Source organism: Papio anubis, chromosome 13 (genome assembly GCF_008728515.1).
Source record: "Papio anubis isolate 15944 chromosome 13, Panubis1.0, whole genome shotgun sequence".
In the NCBI taxonomy this organism is placed as follows: domain Eukaryota; kingdom Metazoa; phylum Chordata; class Mammalia; order Primates; family Cercopithecidae; genus Papio; species Papio anubis.
In genome coordinates, this window is record NC_044988.1 from 80,893,738 (window position 1) to 80,904,041 (window position 10,304).

Here is a 10,304-nt window from a genome sequence, read left to right on the forward strand (position 1 = left end):
TTTACCTCCTTATTTACAGAAAAGATCTAGTTACAGAAGGGTGTTCTATTTAATCCTTCTCTCAGGGGACCAAGTTTCCTTATTTTGTAAGGAATACTGTGGCCAAGCAGTGGTACAGTAGAAAATCAGCCACTTCTTTTTTAAGGTTTCAGGGTCAAATTTGTCTCAGTTATTTAGGATACATCTTAGGGGAGTGTCTGGTTCTGAAGGTGCGGTTCCCATCTGGAATTTTGCTCCAATTGTGCTAAAAGCTCATTGCCGCTTTTCCTAAGCTCTCCGTCTACCAGATTTAACCATGCTTCCCGGTGGGATGGAAACTTTCCTTCCCCTGTTATGCACCCATTGACCACTAAATGGGGCACAAGGTCTGTTGGATTTATTGTGGTACTTCTTCCAACGCATCATGCCTGTTCCAGAGTGGCAAGGCCTGGGTCGGGGGTACCACTAATGCTTGCATGCTAAAGCCTAATTTACGTGGGCCTGGCCATAAAACCGTCCTTCAAGGAGAAATCTCTAAATCAGCGACAGAAGGCTTTGTAAGCTTAAAAGGGGTGGTGGATGTCCTCTAGGCCGGGGCCAAGAGAACAGCTGCTGTACTTTAGCCTTCTGTCATCACTTGCCATCAAAGGAGTAAGTCCCCCCTCAAGGCGATACCAGTATCCTGTGTCCTAACTGACTATATTTTCTTCCATCTAATACCAATAACTGAATAGTTGAAACAACAATTCAATGGGTGTAAGAGCCATGCCTATGCACCACAGATCGTACTTGAGAGGCCCTCAGGAAGGGGAAAGTCTATCTGGGGAGCAATGGAGGAAATGCCCTAAGGCTTCTACTGTCCACATGAAAATTACAGACCTGTCTTTAAATTGTACTGATGTGGGAGACCACACACTATCGTGGGAAACTGGCCTTTCAAAAGAGCCATCAAATGGCAACACCTGCCTAAACCGCAGAGGGCACCATGAACAGGGATCTTCTCAGTGCCACCCCAAGAATTGAAGAATTCTAACTAGGGAATTTTGATCCTGCCTAGCGGGAATAACTTTGCTTACAAGATGAGGAAATAAGTCTAACCAGCGCATGTTCGGACCCAGGATGCAGGAGTCAGAAGATGTGGCTGTCTCACACTCAGTAACCTGTGCAGGGGGAGCCTCTGGCGGGGCCATGATCTCAACCAGGATATCTAGGAGACCAAAACGTCTGCTGAGCACTCTTGGGTGTACCACGGAAAGCAAAAGAGTTACAACTGGTTCCAGGCAAACCAACGCTCCTGACTCCGAAGGGTCGGGAGTTTGTTAGAGAGCCCTTTCCTAGAGATCCTGACACGCGTGTCTTTAGTCTGGTGGCCGTGCTAACTGCTTTTCAGTTGCCAAGAGGTGCCTGGTGTTTAGCCCCCGAATTTTAAGGAAAGATAGGACAGAACAGGAAGTGAGAGAGGTCCATGGTACTCACTGCATACTCATAATTGCAGGAATTCCTGAGTACAGGTGGGACACTGTGTTTGGAGAGAGATTGATTATCCTCTCTGTGCAGCACAGAGGAGATGCAAGCTTACAGTAGAGTAGCCCTTGGTATCCAGTATGTCTAGTCCTCATGATAACCCAAAGAAGCATTATGTTGTGGGACCAACAAGTTTGTATGCCCACTGCATAGTAATAGACCAATTACACTAAGACAGTAGGATGCAGCAAAGAAAGAGTTTAATGATCACAGGGCACCCAGCAAGGAAATGGAAGGCAACCCTCAAGTCCATCTCCCAAGAAGTTCTGGCCTGGGGCTTTAAGAGGACTGTGGAGAGTGAGGGGCTGGATAATTGGGGTTGCTGGTTGGTTGGGGCAAGGGGGATAAAATCATCAAGAAATGGAAACTATATGTTGGTGAGGTAGCCCCTCGGGGAGTCCTTCAGGTCAGTTGTATCAGTGGGGACCTTCAGCTGACATTAGTAGTTTCATCTGTATGCAGGACCTGAAGGAATATCTCAAAGTGAAAACAACATTTCATAATGTTCAAGTTGTTATTTAAAGAGCAATTAAGTGGAACTATAATCTTGTAACTGGATCTAGTGATTCTAGGACAATAGGCACCAAACTGTGAGGAAGCAGTTCGGAGAGCATGCTGACTTAATGATGAATGCTGAACATGCTGCCAGCTTGTTTCATTTTTGTTTCTCCCTCCCTCCCTTCTTCCCTGATTAATTTTATGTATTTTTTGAGATGGAGTCTCACTCTGTCTCCCGGGCTGGGATGCAGTGTCATGGTCTCAGCTCACTGCAACCTCCACCTCCCGGGTTCAAGCAATTCTCCTGTTTCAGCCTCCCGAGTAGCTGGGCCTACAGGTACATGACACCACCCTGGCTAATTTTTGTATTTTTAGTAGAGACAGAGTTTCACCAATTGGTCAGGCTGGTCGTGAACTCCTGACCTCAGGTGATCCACCTACCTCGGCCTCCCAAAGTGTTGGGATTACAGGCGTGAGCCACTGTGCCTGGCCTAAATTTATAAAGTTTATAGGGGCAGTTTCAGAAGCACATATTACCATCGTCTTCCTTGGAGCCTCAGGAAACTGAAATTCTGAGAAGTAAAACAACATAGACAATATCACATGGCTAGTCAGTAGCAGGGTTGAGATTAGAATCTTAGTCCGTGTCAAAGTCCTACACTTTTCTCTATTCCATTCACATCAATCGCCCAATTCTGTTGCTGTTGGGGGTGCCACTATGCCGCGGACCTATTGGACTGAACAAAGGGGGCAAACGCGGGAATAAAAGACAAGAGACAAAGAGTATATTTGGAAGGAGTCAGGGGGCACCTTGCCTCTAGTGGACAAAAGCCCTGAGCTTGACACAGCTCTTCACATTTATTAGTCAAAAGAGATAGTGAGATGGGGGGGTGGTTGTCGCGTAATTGTCTGCAGACAGTTTGGTTCATAGCAGGTTTGCGAGACTGCATCCTTTGAGGAATAGGCGCTAATTTTCTCAGTAGATAACTTCAAGGAACCCGGGCGCTCCAGTGAGTGATGTCCCTTTTGCAAACCTTTTGGTGGCAGGGCAGTGTGAGTTTGCCCACATCCCACATTCGTGATAAGCAGTTTGCTGTTTGGCATATAGCCTCCAGCAGAATGCTGAGTTGCTCATGTCCCATGGGACTTCAGCTACCTGCACATTCAGCCTTCCAGTACAGGTGAGGTAGATTCCTTTTGTAGGTAAGAACAAACTTAGGGAAGGTTACCAATGAGATTTCTGTTAACCTCTATCAGCGATGTCATTTCTGGCATGCAAACATGCTGCACGTCTTGGAATGCGAACTAAAGATTAGATCAGGAGTTGGCAAACTGGCTACGTCAGCCTACCTAATTTTGCTTACAGCCTTAGAATTAATAATGCGTTTTATATTTTTCAAAATCTTACAGTAGGCTGGTGGCAGTGGCTCACACCTGTAATCCCAGCACTTTGCAGGAACCTAGAAGCGGAGCTGATCCACGAGAGGCAGAGGAGGTCAGAGAGGCCATCCCTGCTATAGGGTAAGCCCGTCTCTAACAAATACAAAAAATTTAAAAATTAGCTGGATGCTGGTGGCCTGTATCCATAGCAACTCAGGAGGCTGCAGGGCAGGAGAATTAGCAGACAGGAGGTGGAGCACATTAGGCAAGGGGTGGGCCACTCACACTTCCAGCCTGAAGTGACAGAGTGAGAATCTGTCTCAAGAAAAGAAAAAATATATATAAAATAAAGAAGCATAAACATTTACCATATTAACCATGTGTGTAGTTCAGTAGTGTTAAATATATTCCGCATTTTATTACGTTTGAAAGCATATCTCAAGAATGTTTTAATCTTGGCTAGAAATTCTACACCCATTGAACGCTGCGCGTAATTCTGCCTCCGCTAAGCCCCTGGCAGCTCCATAATTCTATTTTGTTTCTGGTTTGGCTGCTTTTGCATACACTCTATCAGTGGAATCGTGCAATATTTGTCCTTCTGTGACTTATTTCACTTAGCATCATGTCCTCAAGTTTCACTCATATGGTAGCATTTGACAAGATTTCCATTTTAAAGGCTGAATAATATTTCCTTGCATGTATGTACCGTATTCTCTTTATCCATTTATTTGTTCATGGACATTTAGGTTGCTTCTACCACTTGGCTATTGTGTATAATGTGGTAATGAACATGGGTGTATGAATATCTCTTTGAGATCCTGCTTACAATTCTTTTGGCTATATATCCAGAAGTGGGATTGCTGGCTTATATGGTAGTTCTATTTTTAATCTTTTAAGGAATATCCATTCTGTTTTTCCATAGCAGCTGCACCATTTCATATTCCCACCAACAGTGCCCAGGGATTCCAATTTTTCCACATCTTTGCCAACATTCATGATTTTCTGAGAGTGGCCATCCTAATAGGTGTGAGGGGATATCTCATTGTAGTTTTGATTTTCATTTCTATGATGATAGTGATGTTAAGCATCTTTTTATGCTTGTTTGCCATTTGTGTATTTTCTTTGGAGAAATGTCTATTCTTTTTTCAGTTTTTAAACGGGGTTATTTTTGTTGTTGTTGTTGATTGTAGGGTTCTTCATATATCCTGGATAGTAACCTGTTATTAGATATATGATTTGTATATATTTTCCCCCATTCCATGGGTTGCCTTTCAATTTTGTTGTTTTAGTTGATGTGGTTTTTACATTTTTAATAGTTGAAAAAAATCAAAAGAAGAATATTTCTGGCTGGGCGTGGTGGCTCACGCCTGTAATTTCAACACTTTGGGAGACCAAGGAGGGCGGATCACCTGAGGTCAGGAGTTTGAGACCAACCTAGCCAACATGATGAAACCCCATCTCTACTAAAAATACAAAAATTAGGTGAGCATAGTGGTGTGCACCTGTAATCCCAGCTACTCGAGAGGCTGAGGCAGGAGAATCACTTGAACCTGGAAGGCGTAGGAAGCAGTGAGCCGAGATCACACCACTGCACTCTAGCCTGGGTGACAGAGCAAAACTCTGTCTCAAAACAACAACAACAACAAAAAAACACAAACCCCCAAAAAACAAAAAAGACCCCCATTTACTTTCACAGATTGCCTCATAGTGCAGAGCACAAGTTTCTGTCACCTATAAGGAAGAAGAGATGTGGGTTGGTCCCAGCTATCTCTCACCCTGTGGACTAAGGGTAGACAAAAGCCCTTTGGCCTCCCCAGGGTTTTGCTTCCTCACATACAGAATTGAGGGGGGTGGGCTAGATGACTTTTAAAAGACCTTTCAACTAAAATAATCTAAGTCGTCTTGAGATCCTTTCTTCGACCAGACATTTAGGATGGCAAAAGGAACGGATAAAAAAGCAGGTAGGGCCGGGTGCAGTGGCTCATGCCTGTAATCCCAGCGCTTTGGGAGGCTGAGGCGGGTGGATCACTTCAGGTCAGGAGTTCAACACCAGCCCGGCCAATGTGGTGAAACCCCATCTCTGCTAAAAAGACAAAAATTCACTGGGCTCAATGGCGGGTGCCTGTAGCCCCAGCTCCTGGGGAGGCAGAAGAAGGAGAATCGCTTGAACCTGGGAGGCGGAGGTTGCAGTGAGCTGAGATCTCGCCATTGCACTCCAGCCTGGGCGACAGAGTAAGACTCTGTTTCAAAAATAAATAAAATAAAATAAAACCAACCAACCAACCAAACAAGGTAAATAAAATATTTCTCACTGTTTCATACTGTCACTCAGAATTATTCTGCCCTACAGTTCAAGGAAATGTTTGCTAAGTACTGCTAAAGGGTATGTAAATGAGGCATCTGACAATGAAATTTTTAATAAAAAGGTAAAAAGGCTATGCCAAGTTTGAATGGAAAAGTAATGCACCACTGTGTTACTACCAGCAGTCCACACTTTCTGCCTCTGAATTTTAAGAGTCACCTATGCGGTTGGGAAAAATGCCAGGGAGATGCACATTCAAGCCATTCTATAGAGATCTAATGAGTGCACATCTGTTGATCCATTTTCTGAACGGATTAACAGGATGAAGGCTGACGCAGTGGCTCACACGTGTAATCCCAACCTTTTGGGAGGGTAAGGCGGGGAGATCACTTTGAGTTCAGGAGATGGACCCAGCCTGGGCAACATAGCAAAACTCCATCTCTCCAAAAAAATACAAAAAAACAACTTCTAAAAAAACCCAAAAAACAGTTAGCCAGGCGTGGTGGCACATGCCCGTAGTCCCAGTTACTCAGGAGGCTGAGGCTGGAGAATCACTTGAGCCAAGGAAGCAGAGGTTGCAGTGATTGTGCTGAGATTGTGCCACTGCACTCCAGCCTGGGCAACAGAGTGAGACCCTGTCTCAAAAAAATAAAAATAAAAGAAGGGATGCAAGAGAGTTAACTGCAGAGCAGGATTTTTTTCTTTACAGAACAGAAAAATAATCCAGAGAGCAATGGCTTCTCATTTTCAGTCTTCTGCAGAGAATACAAATATCACTTCTTCTGAATCTAACACTAGCTTCCTTTCCAAATGCATCGCTTTTATTTCCTTAAAGGCAGCCACAGATGATAAACCCGTAACCACGTGACAGTCACATGACCTCTTCAGTAGAGCGAAGACTTTCACACACTTTCTCCTGGAGCTTAGAGCCAGAGTCACAGGTTGTCAAATATTAAGCTCTCCACAGCCACACATTCCTTTGATGATTGGGTTATTGAACACAAGCTTACTGGATAATTTGTTTTCAACACAGTCCATCTCTGTTCCTAAAAGTGTTAGCAGTGCTTTTTTTTTTTTTTTCCAGTGGATACTCTGATTTCATCTCGAACAACTTCTTCATCAGAATCTCCATTTGTCTTCCTACATTCTAGAGAATAAGCGAGTCGCTGGTACGGACCTCAGGCTTATCTATACAAAGTTGTTTTATCATTCGCTCTTGAAGGTGTCAAGAGGAGGGTGGCCCAGGTGGCCTACAGCTTCCTGTTGCTCACAGCCGGGACAGTGGCCCAAAGTAAAGAAGCTCGCATCTTCTGGGTCCTGGCACCCCTGTGCTTCAGGCCGGAACTTGGGCACCTCAGCGTCTCTCTATAGACACTGTGGGCAATTCCCAAGCAACACATTTTTGATTTGGCTCCAGCAAAATTTGTCTCTGCAAATAAGTTATCCATTGGTCTTTTTTTTTTTTTTTTAATATGGGAGGAGGTTGGTAGGTAAGAAAATGAAAAAATCAAAAAGTGCATGTGTCTGTATGTGTGTGTGTGGTGTGTGTGGCTGTGTGTCTGTGTGTGTGTGTGACTGTGTCTATGTGTGTGTGTTTGTGTGTCTGGCTTTGTCTGTGTGTGTGTGTCTGTGTGTGTATTTTGTCAATTTTCTGCCATGATTTCCTCCTGTACATTAAAGCCAAGGGAGTTAGATGCATGTAATCAACCCAGCAGTTGCCTGGTTATATTTCCTTTGCTGCCTATAAATTTCTGTCTTTTAAAAAATTACCAATTGATCATATTTAATTGAGATGCTACAAATCCTTTCTCCGAATTTGAAATTTTAAAAAATTCTCCCTATACAAATTTTTTAAAATTCTCCCTTAAAAGCCCTAGATGGCTTTTAAGAGATCTTCCAACTAAAATAATCAAAGTCAGCTTGAGAGCCTGTCTTTGACCAGATATTTAGGGTGGCGAAAGAAATGAATAAAAAAGCAGGTGGGGCCAGGCGTGGTAGCTAATGCCTGTAATCCCAGTACTTGGGAGGCTTTTCTTTTTTTTTTTTTTTTTCCTTTAAGATATCTTGTTATAGAATCACTCTGTTTCTTTTGGATATTAGAAGTGTTAATAAAGATTGCGGGCATAGAAATTCTTTGCAAAGTAAGAATAACAGAGAAACGTGCCAGAAACACAGAGTGGTTCACATATTTACTCACTTGTCATTAAATAGAAGATTTGGATAAGATTTGGCAGCACCAGCACAAACAAAATCTCTTTGCCAATCATTGTGACTCAGTCAGTCTTAAAGGCTGCAGTTTGTCAAGTCATGGTGATCAAGTTAATCATGACTGTTACATAATCACACAGAGAGTTAGAATATGGAATAAAGGATCAAGGAAAAGTATTTTCCTTTGCTTTACCCTAAGACAAAACTCTATTCAATTTAGCTGTTTGATCTTAGGTTTCAATGAGTTCTGATCTAACTGTGGAGGGCAACAGTTCACTTAAAACAATAAAGTAGTAAGAAACAAGTAATTTAAAAATGCTTTTTATCAAATACTTCAGGCAATACAGATGTGTACAATATAAAAAGCAAAAGTCATTGTTATCTGTTTGGTGAAAATTTCTTCTGGATGTTTTCTTATACTTCAAAAACAGACAGACTTAGTCGGGGGTGGTGGCTCATGCCTATAATCCCAGCATTTTGGGAGGCCGAGGCAGGTGGATCACTTGATGTCAGGATTTCGAGATCAGCCTGGTCAACATAGTGAAACCCCATCTTGACTAAAAATACAAAAATTAGCTGGACACGGTGGCACGCACCTGTAATCCCAGCTCCTCAGGAGGCTGAGGCTGGAGAATCGCTTGAACACAGGAGGTGGAGGTTGCAGCGAGGCAAGATCATGCCTCTGCACTCCAGCTTGGGCAACAAAGCAAGACTCTGCCTCCAAAACAAACAAACAAACAAACAAACAAACAAAACAGACAGACTTGTTGCTCACTTTCTTCTCTACAACTTCCAATTCATTGGTCTGGTGGGGTAATGCTTGAGAAATAATTATAACAACGAAGAGTAATATTTTTCTCATAATTGTAGGAATTCCTGAATACAGGTGGGAAACTGCATTTGGAGAGAGATTGATTATCCTCTCTGCACAGCACTGAGGAGATGCAACCTTGCACTAGAGTAGCCCTTGGTATCCAGTATTTCTAGTCCTCATGATGACCCAAGGAAGGGTTATGTTATGGGACCAACAGGTTTGTATACCCACTGCATAGTAATAGACCAATTACACTAAGACAGCGGGGATGCAGCAAAGAAAGAGTTTAATGATCACAGGGCACCCAGCAAGGAAGTGGAAGGAAACCCTCAAATATATCTCCCAAGAATTTCTGGCCTGGGGCTTTAAGAGGATTGTGGAGAGTGAGGGACTGGAAAATTGGGGTTGCTGGTGGGTTGGGTCAAGGGGGATAAAATCATCACAAAGTGGAAACTATACCTTGGTGAGGTAGCCCCTCGAGGAGTCCTTCAGGTCAGCTGTATCAGTGGGTTCCTTCAGCTGACATCAGTAGTTTCATCTGTATGCAGGACCTGAAGGAATATCTCAAAAGTAAAAACAGCATTTCATAATGTTCGAGTTGTTATTTAAAGAGCAGTTAAGGGGAACAATAACCTTGTAACTGGATCTAGTTATTCCAGGACAATAGGCACCAAACTGTGAGGAAGCAGTTCGGAGAGTGTGCTGACTCAATGATGAATGCTGGACATGCCGCCAGCTTCGTTTGTTTTTGTTTCTCTCTCCCTCCCTTCTTCCCTGATTAATTTTATGTATTTATGAGATGGAGTCTCGCTCTGTCTCCCAGGCTGGGATGCAGTGGCATGATCTCAGCTCACCGCAACCTTCACCTCCCGGTTTAAGCAATTCTCCCATCTCAGCCTCCCGAGTAGCTGGGACTACTGGCACATGCCACCACGCCCAGCAAATTTTTGTATTTTTAGTAGTGATAGAGTTTTGCCAATTGGTCAGGCTGGTCATGAACTCCTGACCTTAGGTGATCTACTGGCCTCAGCCTCCCAAAGTGCTGGGATTACAGGCGTGAGCCACTGTGCCTGGCCTAATTTTATAAAGTTTATAGGAGCAATTTCAGAAGCACATATTACCATCATCTTCCTTGGAGCCTCAGGAAACTGAAACTGTGAGAAGTAAAACAACATACACAAGATCGCATAGCTAGTCAGCAACAGGGTTGAGATGAGAATCTTATTCCATGTCAAAGCCCTGCATTTTTCTCTGTTCCACTCATGTCGATCACCCAATTCTGTCGCTGTTGGGGGTGTCACTATGCCGTGGACTGAACAAAGAGGGAGAACGTGGGAATAAAAGATAAGAGACAAAAGAGTATATTTGGAAGGAGTCAGGGGGCACCTTGCCTCTAGTGGACAAAGGCCCTGAGCTTTACACAGCTCTTCGTATTTATTAGATAAAAGAGATAGTGAGAAGCGGATTGGAGGGGTGATTGTCGGGTAATTGTCAGTCAGTCGTTAGTTGACATGAAGCTTGCGAGACTGGATCCTTTGAACAACAGGTGCTAATTTTTTCAGTAGATAACTTCAAGGAGCCTGGCACCAGGGAGTGATG